The sequence below is a fragment of the Coenobita brevimanus genome, chromosome 29, assembly GCF_032717465.1.
Source record: "Coenobita brevimanus isolate Jiangsu-jjx chromosome 29, ASM3271746v2, whole genome shotgun sequence".
Lineage (NCBI taxonomy): Eukaryota > Metazoa > Arthropoda > Malacostraca > Decapoda > Coenobitidae > Coenobita > Coenobita brevimanus.
This window is the reverse complement of record NC_136982.1, coordinates 43,084,263-43,094,262: the sequence shown is the minus strand read 5'-3', so window position 1 is coordinate 43,094,262 and position 10,000 is coordinate 43,084,263. Positions and strand designations below refer to the sequence as shown.

At 43.3% G+C, this 10,000-nt stretch overlaps 1 protein-coding gene across 2 annotated transcripts in view; it reads right to left on the bottom strand.

Moving 5' to 3' along the window:
• The window catches only part of LOC145395065 (uncharacterized), a 226,630-nt gene that overhangs the window by 165,466 nt on the left and 51,164 nt on the right, over positions 1-10,000 (bottom strand). The gene's annotated exons all lie outside the window — the stretch shown is intronic.

Sequence of the window (10,000 nt, the reverse complement as noted above, 5' to 3'; positions counted from 1 at the left end):
ACCCTGGCCAACAAAGCCACTCTGCACGGGTGATGGTAAATTATTGATGATGGGGGTACAGCACCAATGTGGGTGAAGGGTTGGGGGGATAGGCAGAAGGGGACAGGGAGGGAGGTGAGAGATGAAGAGTGGGGAGATTGAGGCAGAGGGGGAGAGGGATGGGAGGTAAGAAAGAGAGGAGGAGTGGGGAGAAGGAGGTAGAGAGGGAGAGTGGGGAGAAGGGAGAAAGAGAGAAGTGAGGAAAAAGTACAAAGAGAGGAGCAGCGGGGAAAAAGAAGAAAGAAAGGGCGAGTGGGGAGGAAAGAGGGGGACTGGAGTTGAGGAAGAGAGGGGAGAGTGGGAGGAAGGGAGAAGGAGAGGAAGGAGTGGGGAAAAAGAGAGGATGAAAGGGATGGAAAGAAGAGGGGAGGTAGAGTGAATGAAATGAAAGGCAAGGTACTGTAGAAGAATGCGAGGAGAGACAGTAGGGGGAAAGAGAGTGGGGGGAGAGGAGGAATGTGAAGGAGAGAAAGGGAGGAACAAGGGGAGAGAAAGCTAAAGATGACAGGGGGTGGTAGGAAGGGAAACTGCTATGGGGGGGCGAAGAGGGGGAGGAAAGAAAGACATAGGTGGGGAGAAAGTCTAAGGAAAAAACAGGAAAAGGGGGAAAAATGAGAGCATGGAGGAAGAGGAGAGGGTAGAGAACGAAGAGAAGAGAGAGAGGAGAAGAGGGAGGAGGAGAGAAAAGAGAGGTGGAGAGAGAAGAGGAGAGGGGAGGAGAAATAAGAGGAGAGAGATGAGGAAAGGGGAGGAAAGAGGGAGGAAGCGGGGGAGGAGGCAGCACCTTGACACACTGGACAGGTAAGTATGGCTATATTAGTACACACACACACACACACACACACACACACACACACACACACACACACACACACACAGCAATCAGGGGACGACACGCACTTTCTACCAAACAACCGTTGTGTACATGAATTGGTATGGCTGTCACACGCACGTACGTACACACGCACCCAAAAGCACACACACACGCACTCTCGCTTATCACGCACGCACATCCTTACCCTACGTCATGCTCTTGGCTCGATACAGCTGACCAACACAGACTTATAACTACAAATAACTTCACTCTTATTTTCACCTCATGCACAATTCGGTAGTGGTGGTGGTAGTAGTAGTAGTAGTAGTAGTAGTAGTAGTAGTAGTAGTAGTAGTAGTAGTAGTAGTAGTCGCAATAATAATAATAATAATAAACAATAACAAAACAACAATAATAATAATAATAATAATAATAATAATAATAATAATTACAGTACCTTCCTTTGCATCTTTAACCTACGTAAATCGTCTGATCATTACTTAATCTTAATAAATCGTCTGGAAAGAGCCAAGAATAAATTTAAGAATGCTCCCAAACACCCGCTAGCGTCCGACTTATTCTCTCTCGTGACCTTGCATGCTGACCTCTGACCCTCATGTAAGAGCTTGACCTTGACCTGACCAATAGCTGTCAGTCTATAATAGGATCCGTTTCAAGAGTCACAGCCCGAACACACACACACACACACACACACACACACACACACACACACACACAAACAGACAGACATACACACAGACGGCCAAACAGACACACACAGACAGACATGCAGGCAGACGGGCAAACACACACACACACACACACACACACACACACACAACCAAACATTCGCACCTGCAATGGGGACGGTAAAAAACCATCATCGGACTGAAGGGGCTAATGCTATTGGCCTTCATGACACGGTCGATGGCCGAGTATCCCACGACCTCTCTCTCTCTCTCTCTCTCTCTCTCTCTCTCTCTCTCACACACACACACACACACACACACACAGTCACACACACACGAACATACATATAAACATTCATACACACATTCACATATACATACATTCACACACACATACATACATACATTCATACATACATACACACATACATACATACATACATTCACACATACACAGACAGACATAAATATAACGAGACAGACAGATATTAAAAACACAATAAGAAAATCGTAAGCACAAAATAACTAGCATCTTCAGACATCCCCTTGAAGAAATCTTAAGATATAAAAAAGATGATTGTGTTCCTTCTTAAGTTTTTCTAATAGAGTTACCCATAAAAAAAAAAAGGCTATCGTCAGACTTATTCACTGAGTTCAGGTGAAATGTCAAAGGCTTCTATTAACTACCTGTCTCAGCTCCCTCATTACAGGTTAATTACAGGTGAAATACAGGTAAAAAGTGTCCTGGCAATTATGTAGGGTTGTCTAAGAGTATTTCCTAACACCGGCCTTCAAAGAAATATGTAACAAACACACTAATAAATAATGATACACACTAATGACAAATAATACACACTAATAAAAATGATAATAATAACTAATGATAAACACGGAAATGACAATAACAATAAACACTTCAGTACTCACACCAAAAGATGTTTACGTGAAACCTGACACAACTTCGCCGCCATCTTACCTGCACGAAAAAAAGAGGGACATTATTCTTACACATTCTTGTCAACATTTTCCTGTTTCTTCTCGGCCACAAAAATGATCTACAATATTATCACAAAATTTTTTTCCTGTAATTAAACACCTTAATGTGTATATGAAATTCCAAAATCATGATCGTCCTATATTAAAAACCTTTTTCAACACAATTTCACCTAGAAAAAAAACTTAAGTACTCTACAAAAAGATATACTCCTGTCACGATTACACACACACACACACACACACACACACACACACACACATTATCCTTAACCACAAAAACAGTTCACACACACACACACATTATTCTTAACCACAAAAACAGTTCACACACACACACACACACACACACACACACACACACATACACACACACAATTATTCTTAACCACAAAAACAGTTCACACACACACACACACACACACACACACACACACACACACACACACACACACACAATTATTCTTAACCACAAAAATAGCTCAAACACACACACACACACACACACACACACACAATTATTCTTAACCACAAAAATAGCTCACACACACACACACACACACACACACACACACACACACACACACACACACACACACACACACACACAAATTATACATCATTCTTAACCACAAAAAAATAACTTCATAAATGTTGCAAGGAGCCTACGACCCTCCTGATATCAAAATTTCTCCTCAAACTTCTTAACGTCTAAAATAAACACCTTCTGAGACCAGGAATATAATTATACAACTTCCTTTCCCGAAACAGAAAGATAAGGAAGAAAATCGCTACCCCATTTTACTGCATCATGACACAACCCTTACGTAATAAGTATATGATATTACTTAAAATATTACAAAAATTACAAGTGCCCCTCCATCTTCCATGTTCCAAATTTCATGGTTTAAAGAAATGGATTTAAACAAGAAAAAATACAGAATTCGTATTATCCATTTCCTGCAGCAAAAAATAAATAAATAAATATACGCAAGGAGGAAGGAAACAAAAGCAAGAAGGCTGCAAATTGCTTCCTCCAAGAAAAACTAAAAACGATAACAAGAGTGCCAAATTCAAGACCCGTCCATTTCGAGATGCCTGGACACACTGCATTTAAAAGACTGGAGGTCATAGGCGGTAGGAAATACAGACACAGGGCGACAGTTCCAGAGTTGACCTGTTGCATACACGACGGACTGGGCAGAAAAGGGATGAGAGTTTGTTGCTAGACGGGTAGTTGTAAATGTATAAAAATCCATCCATCGCCCAACACAGTACTGACCCATCAGGAGCGCAAGGACCCGAGGTTAGGCTACTCAGTTCTGAATTTTTAGGTGAAGGTGACCTGCCTCGTTATCCCCTGAGTGGCACCACATGAGCATTAAACCCCAACTACCCCTCCCTGACGTAAAGTCTAAATGGGTTCCATCTGATTGAAGCACGGTATGGCTACCACTCAGCGTAGTAAACAATCACCAAGGTATAGGGAACCATTTGGCCTGTCACTCAATGTCGAATCATCTGAAACGGTAACACTACACTGAGTGGATAGTAGGCACCCTAACCTACCCCAAATCTAAGAAAAAAAATAAAAAAATAAATAATAAAAATAATATGAAGATCAATACACTTCCATTTTTCATCTTCGTAGAACTCTTACCAAATAAAAAAAAAATAGTGTAGCAATTATTTTTTACAAACCAGCAGAGAACACTATCTTTCAATCTTGCACCAAAACGTAAACAAAAAGATATAATATGGAAACTGCAGCCATACCGCAGTCCAGACTCCACTTTGGCGGAGCACCTGAGAATTACCTGGAACGTCAGAGCACAGAGCATGATTCACACGCACCCAGCACGTCACAGGAGCGAGAGGGAACGATGTAAACATTGATCATGAGGACGCCACGCTGTCTCACTCGTACGTCAGGCAGTCTAGTGGGCGGCCGACACGTCATACCGCAAACATGCCTTCATAATCTCTCTCTAAGCTTTGCCGTGTTTGGAATAGTATGTTTAGACTTTTATTTTAACTTATACAGCTACTAAACACTGCAAAACCAAATTAGAACGAATATTAGATTGAAAAATATGACAAAACGATTCCCGATAGTATTCAAATCCTACGGGGCCTCCTTATCATACAAAAAGACTATGAATCTTTATGAATCTCCATCCTCTGCTATCCCACTTCGACACACACACACACACACACACACACACTGCGGTCGATCCTCCCTGTCTCGTGCGTGGGAATGTGGACTTTATCGGTGGTTTGCGAGATTTGGGGGAGGCAACGGGCAATCGCAGGTGGCATGACTGGAACCAGCTGACTGACTGACGGTTTCCAATCTCCCATCATCCTCTTTTTCTCTCGGTGATTTTCCCAAAGAATGTCAGCATTTGGCTCTTTCCTTCTTTCATGTCATCTTTACACCAGCGCACGCCAAGGAAGAGCGAGTCTTGCTCTACACTTGTATATCTATTTGTCGGTATGTCTTCCTGTGAAAATAACTCAAAAAGTTTTCATGCGATTCTAACCCAACTTGGTGGAGGAGTGGAGGGACTTTCCATGAACAAAGCTGTTGATTTTGAGAACAACAGATAAAATGCCAAGGTCACAAAACAAGGTCAAAGTTTACTTAAGATTAACTTAGGCAGCTTTTATCCAGTTTAGATCAGACTTCTTCGAAGGGCTGAGGGTAACGCAAGAATGATGGGATTCAATTATGAGAACAATAAGTTAAAGATCAAAGGTCACAGGGTAAGGTCAAAGTTCGGCCTGAGTGTCTGTGTGAAATTAAAAGTTTTGATCTGATTTGGCTGACAAGAGGTTGACCTATGACCTTCTGAGACTAAAAGGTTAAGGGTCAAGGCCACACGGCAAGGTCAGCTTAAACATTTTTCATCCGATTTAAATCAAACTTGGTGAAAGGGTTGACGATAAGGCACGAGTAAAGGGATTCGATTCTGAGAACAATCAATCAAACGTCAAGATCACATTAAAAAGTCAAAGGTCAAGGTCACAGAAAAGGGTCGTGTCAAAGTTACATGGGAAACGCACCTTAAATAGTTATGAACTGATTTGAACCCAAGTTAATGGAAGTGTTAAGGATCAGGCAAGAATCAAATACTTGGATTTTAAGAGCACTCCTAAACTTCTCTCTCTCTCTCTCTCTCTCTCTCTCTCTCTCTCTCTCTCTCTCTCTCTCAATAGAAGCCCCAACTCTCTAGGCAACGGTGTCACTGAAGGCCAAACATAAGAGCAGAGTTACATTGATGCATTTATGGGGTGAGTGGAGAGTCATTTGGCTGAGTCCCCCCCTATTTCTTTTTCTCTTTTTCCCTCCGTTTTCTTTCATAACATCAAAGTCCCGTTAATGGTTTCACTTTTACCCTCAATGGTTCCTTCCTCTCTCCCTTTCCTCCTCTCTCCATTTCCCTTCTCTCTTCCCCCTCTCACTTCTCATTCTCTCTTCCTCCTCCCTCACAGTCATTCTTCATTTTCTCCATCTCATTCTGCCTCTCTGCATACCCTTCCCCTCTTTTTTCATCCCTTCCTTTGTCATTCCTTCTTCTTTCTCCTTTCCTCTTACTCTGTCTCACTCTTACTTCTCTTCCTCTCTCTCCTCTCCCTCGCTTCATTTCCCCAGTCCATTCTCCCTTTCCTTACTCTCCCTTCCCCTTGCTCCTCCTTTCTCAATATTCCTTCCTCTCTCCCCTCTCTTTCCTTTCCCTCTCACTCCTTCCCCCCCTCTCTCTTTCTCTTCCTCTGTCTAACTAGCTCCTCTTCCTCTTCCATCTCTCTTCCCTCATTCCTTCATCTGCCTTTCTCCACCCCCCCCTCTCTCTCTCTCTCTCTCTCTCTCTCTCTCTCTCTCTCTCTCTCACACACACACACACACACACACACACACACACACTTCCTTCTTCCTCCTCCCCCCCTGTCCCGCTACCAGCATCCTCTAAGGTTACCGCCCTCCACAAGAGATGAAACGCTCTATAGACTCTCTCTCTCTCTCTCTCTCTCTCTCTCTCTCTCTCTCTCTCTCTCTCTCTCTCTCTCTCTCTCTCTCATTTTTTCCTTTTTCATAATATCACTTGGTTCAATTCCTGTTAACCATTTATTACACACATACACACACACACACACAGGCGACGGAGGAAAGGCCAACTCTATTGAAGGCGTGATTTGAGAGAGCGGGTGATGGCAATATCATTATTATTATTATTATTATTATTATTATTATTATTGTTATTATTATTATTATTATTATTACTACTACTACTACTACCACTACTGTTACTACTACTACTTCTGCTACTGCTACTACTACTATTACTACTACTACTACTACCACTACTATATCACCTCAAAATTCCACTAGAATAATCAGGAGCCTAGATTCCCAAGACTTAACATTTCCTCTTTCGTAAACCACCAATCACGTCAATACCAAAGAGAAGAGGTCAACCACACAGTCACCGCATAAAAATAAAGAATAAATAAAAATAACGTTGCTGCAATAACACCAACGCTCCTGCAATAACCTTCGCGGCGTGGTCTGTGGGTAGAAGTGACCAAAATAACCTTGGGAAATCACAGAACACTGGCTGACATTTGCAGACCCGAAGGTAGTCATGCAATTGCCAAACCTCCTCTCTCTCTCTCTCTCTCTTCACCTCACCTATCCTTTCTGGCACCTTTACCTGCCGGCGTACAGACATACACGAATACATACAGCGATTACATACATACATGATTACATACAAGGGTTACATGCACGCAAACAAAAGCGTGACCACACCCTGCCTTACATCTTTGCCTGCAGTACGTGTGGGGATGGACGTTATCATATGCACGCACAGGCATATGTACATACACACTCATACAAAAACACACACCAAACCTTGAGGTGTGTGTGTGTGTGTGTGTGTGTGTGTGTGTGTGTGTGTGTGTGTGTGTGTGTGTGTGTGTGAAGGAGAAAGAGAGAGGATAAAGAGAATATAAAGAGAAAGGTATCGACTAACGAGGCAATCCGAGCGTAACAATGACCAGACGTAATCACCTCACACACTTAACAGCTCCCACCCCACCCCACCCACCCACCCTCTTATCCCCCCAACCCCACCCTCACCCCTCCCACCCACTCACCTCCCTAACTCCACCTTCCCCTCTATAAACTTATCTCCACCTCCACCCCATCATCATCCTCTTAGTAAGCTCCCCATCCTTATTCATCCCCCAGCATCCACTCACCCCTCTATCTCCCCTATCTTCATCCCCTCACCCCACATCCTTACCCCCCTCCATCCACCACCACATCACCTCACCTAAGCTCCCCACTCTTAGTCACCCTCAACCTCCTCATCCACTCTCCCCCACCACTTCTTCTCCCCTGCTCTTATCACTTCTTCCTTTCCATTTCCCCTTCACCCTAAATAAGCTCCCAACCCCTAGTCTCCCCCTCTCCCTCATACCCCACCCTCACCACTCCCTCACCCCCACTTTTATCTTCCCCAGCCTCCCATCCCCCTCAACCACTAACCTCCTTCCTAATCTCCCCCCAACCACACCCTCACCCCCACTCCAACACCCACCCACCATTCCTCTCCCCCTCTACAATCCCCCACCACCCCCTCAACCCAACTCCCTCACCCCTTCCCTTGTCTACCCCACTTCCCTCCTCATCTTCCCCCAACCACCTCCTCAACCCCACTCCAACACCCACCCAGCATCCCCTCTGCCCCTGCACTATCCCCCACCACCTCACCGCAGCATCCACCCACCACTCCTTCACCCCTACTCCCCACCACACCCCACCCCAACTCAATGACAATAGTAAAGGGAGTAACACTAGCAATCTTGAAGGGCAGTGATGCAATTAGACTTATTATTGCTGCAACACTTCACAATTCCTGTCAGCCAACGAGGTGATAAAGACTCGAGGCTTTTAATTAACCAGGTAAAAGGAGGTAAGAGACGAAGGTGAATAAAAGAAGCATATACTGTTTTATTATTATTATTATTATTATTATTATTATTATTACTTATTTTCATGGTTTCACTAGTCATGGTTTTATATATCAATCTTGCGTTATAAGTGGCCATGGCAGGTTTATATTTAACTGCGCACAATGGAGTTATATGACCGTGGCACCATTACACACACACACACACACACACACACGTATATATAACTCCTTTGCTTACTGATATACTCCAAGCACATTACACACACACACACACACACACACACACACACACACACACACACACACGTATATATAACTCCTTTGTTTACTGATATACTCCAAGCACATTACACACACACACACACACACACACACACACATATATAACTCCTTTGTTTACTGATATGCTCCAAGCACATTACACACACACACACACACACACACACACACACACACACACACACACACACACACACACACACACACACGCACACACACACACTAGCCTATCTAAACCTACCCTACGCCTACCAGTATCCACCGTATCTGCTTTTACAACAACAACACTGCATCTCAAGCGTCCCTCCTCAGCGACGACCCCTCCTGACACCACACACCACCCTCCCTCATAGACTCCCTCCACATCATCCTCGGTGGTTAAGAGGGGCGCCTTCACGTGGTGGCACTGATATCACTGTGCCACTCAACTGCCTGGTTATGTCCCTCGGCTGCTTCTCTATCCCCCGAAAGGCGGATGGTGGACGGCAGGAGGAGGGCAACTTCAGCCTGCAGTCCACTGGGTTCACGTTAAAAAAAGATTAGGGTTTTAACTACAACTATTACTACTACTACTACTATTATTATTATTATTATTATTATTATTATGGCTACTACTACTACTTCTACTAAGTGGGAAGAATGGAAAAACAGAGACTAACTAGGAGAGTATATAAGTAAGGTAGACAATAATCAAAACAGTAAAAAACAAAAGTAGTGACAATATACAAAAAAAAAAAAAACAGAAGCACTAAAAATATATATGAACACAATAATACCGCTAATAATAATAATAATAATAATAATAATAATAATAATAATAATAATAATCCTGAACTTTAATCCCTGTGACCCCCTCAAGGCTATCCCAGTCACGGCTCAGCTTTCGAAACGGGGGGGGGAGGGGGTGACCCAAATTTGCCAAAGTAAAGAAAAACAAAGAAAGAAAAAAATGGCCTCAACCCCTTCAACCCGACAACATCTTCAATATTTTTCTTGATATATAAAGACGATTTTTTTTTTTCAACGATCTACCCCCCCCCATTTCGAAAAGATCCCCCCCCCATAAACAAGATAATACTACGGCTCAACGTCGTTTCCATAGCACTTCTTCGTGACTAGCATCATATTCAGTGTTAATCTCTTGCTACAGCTCAGCATTCAAGATGGAGATATGGCAGCCTTACGACAAGTTGAAGTGGGCAAAGTAT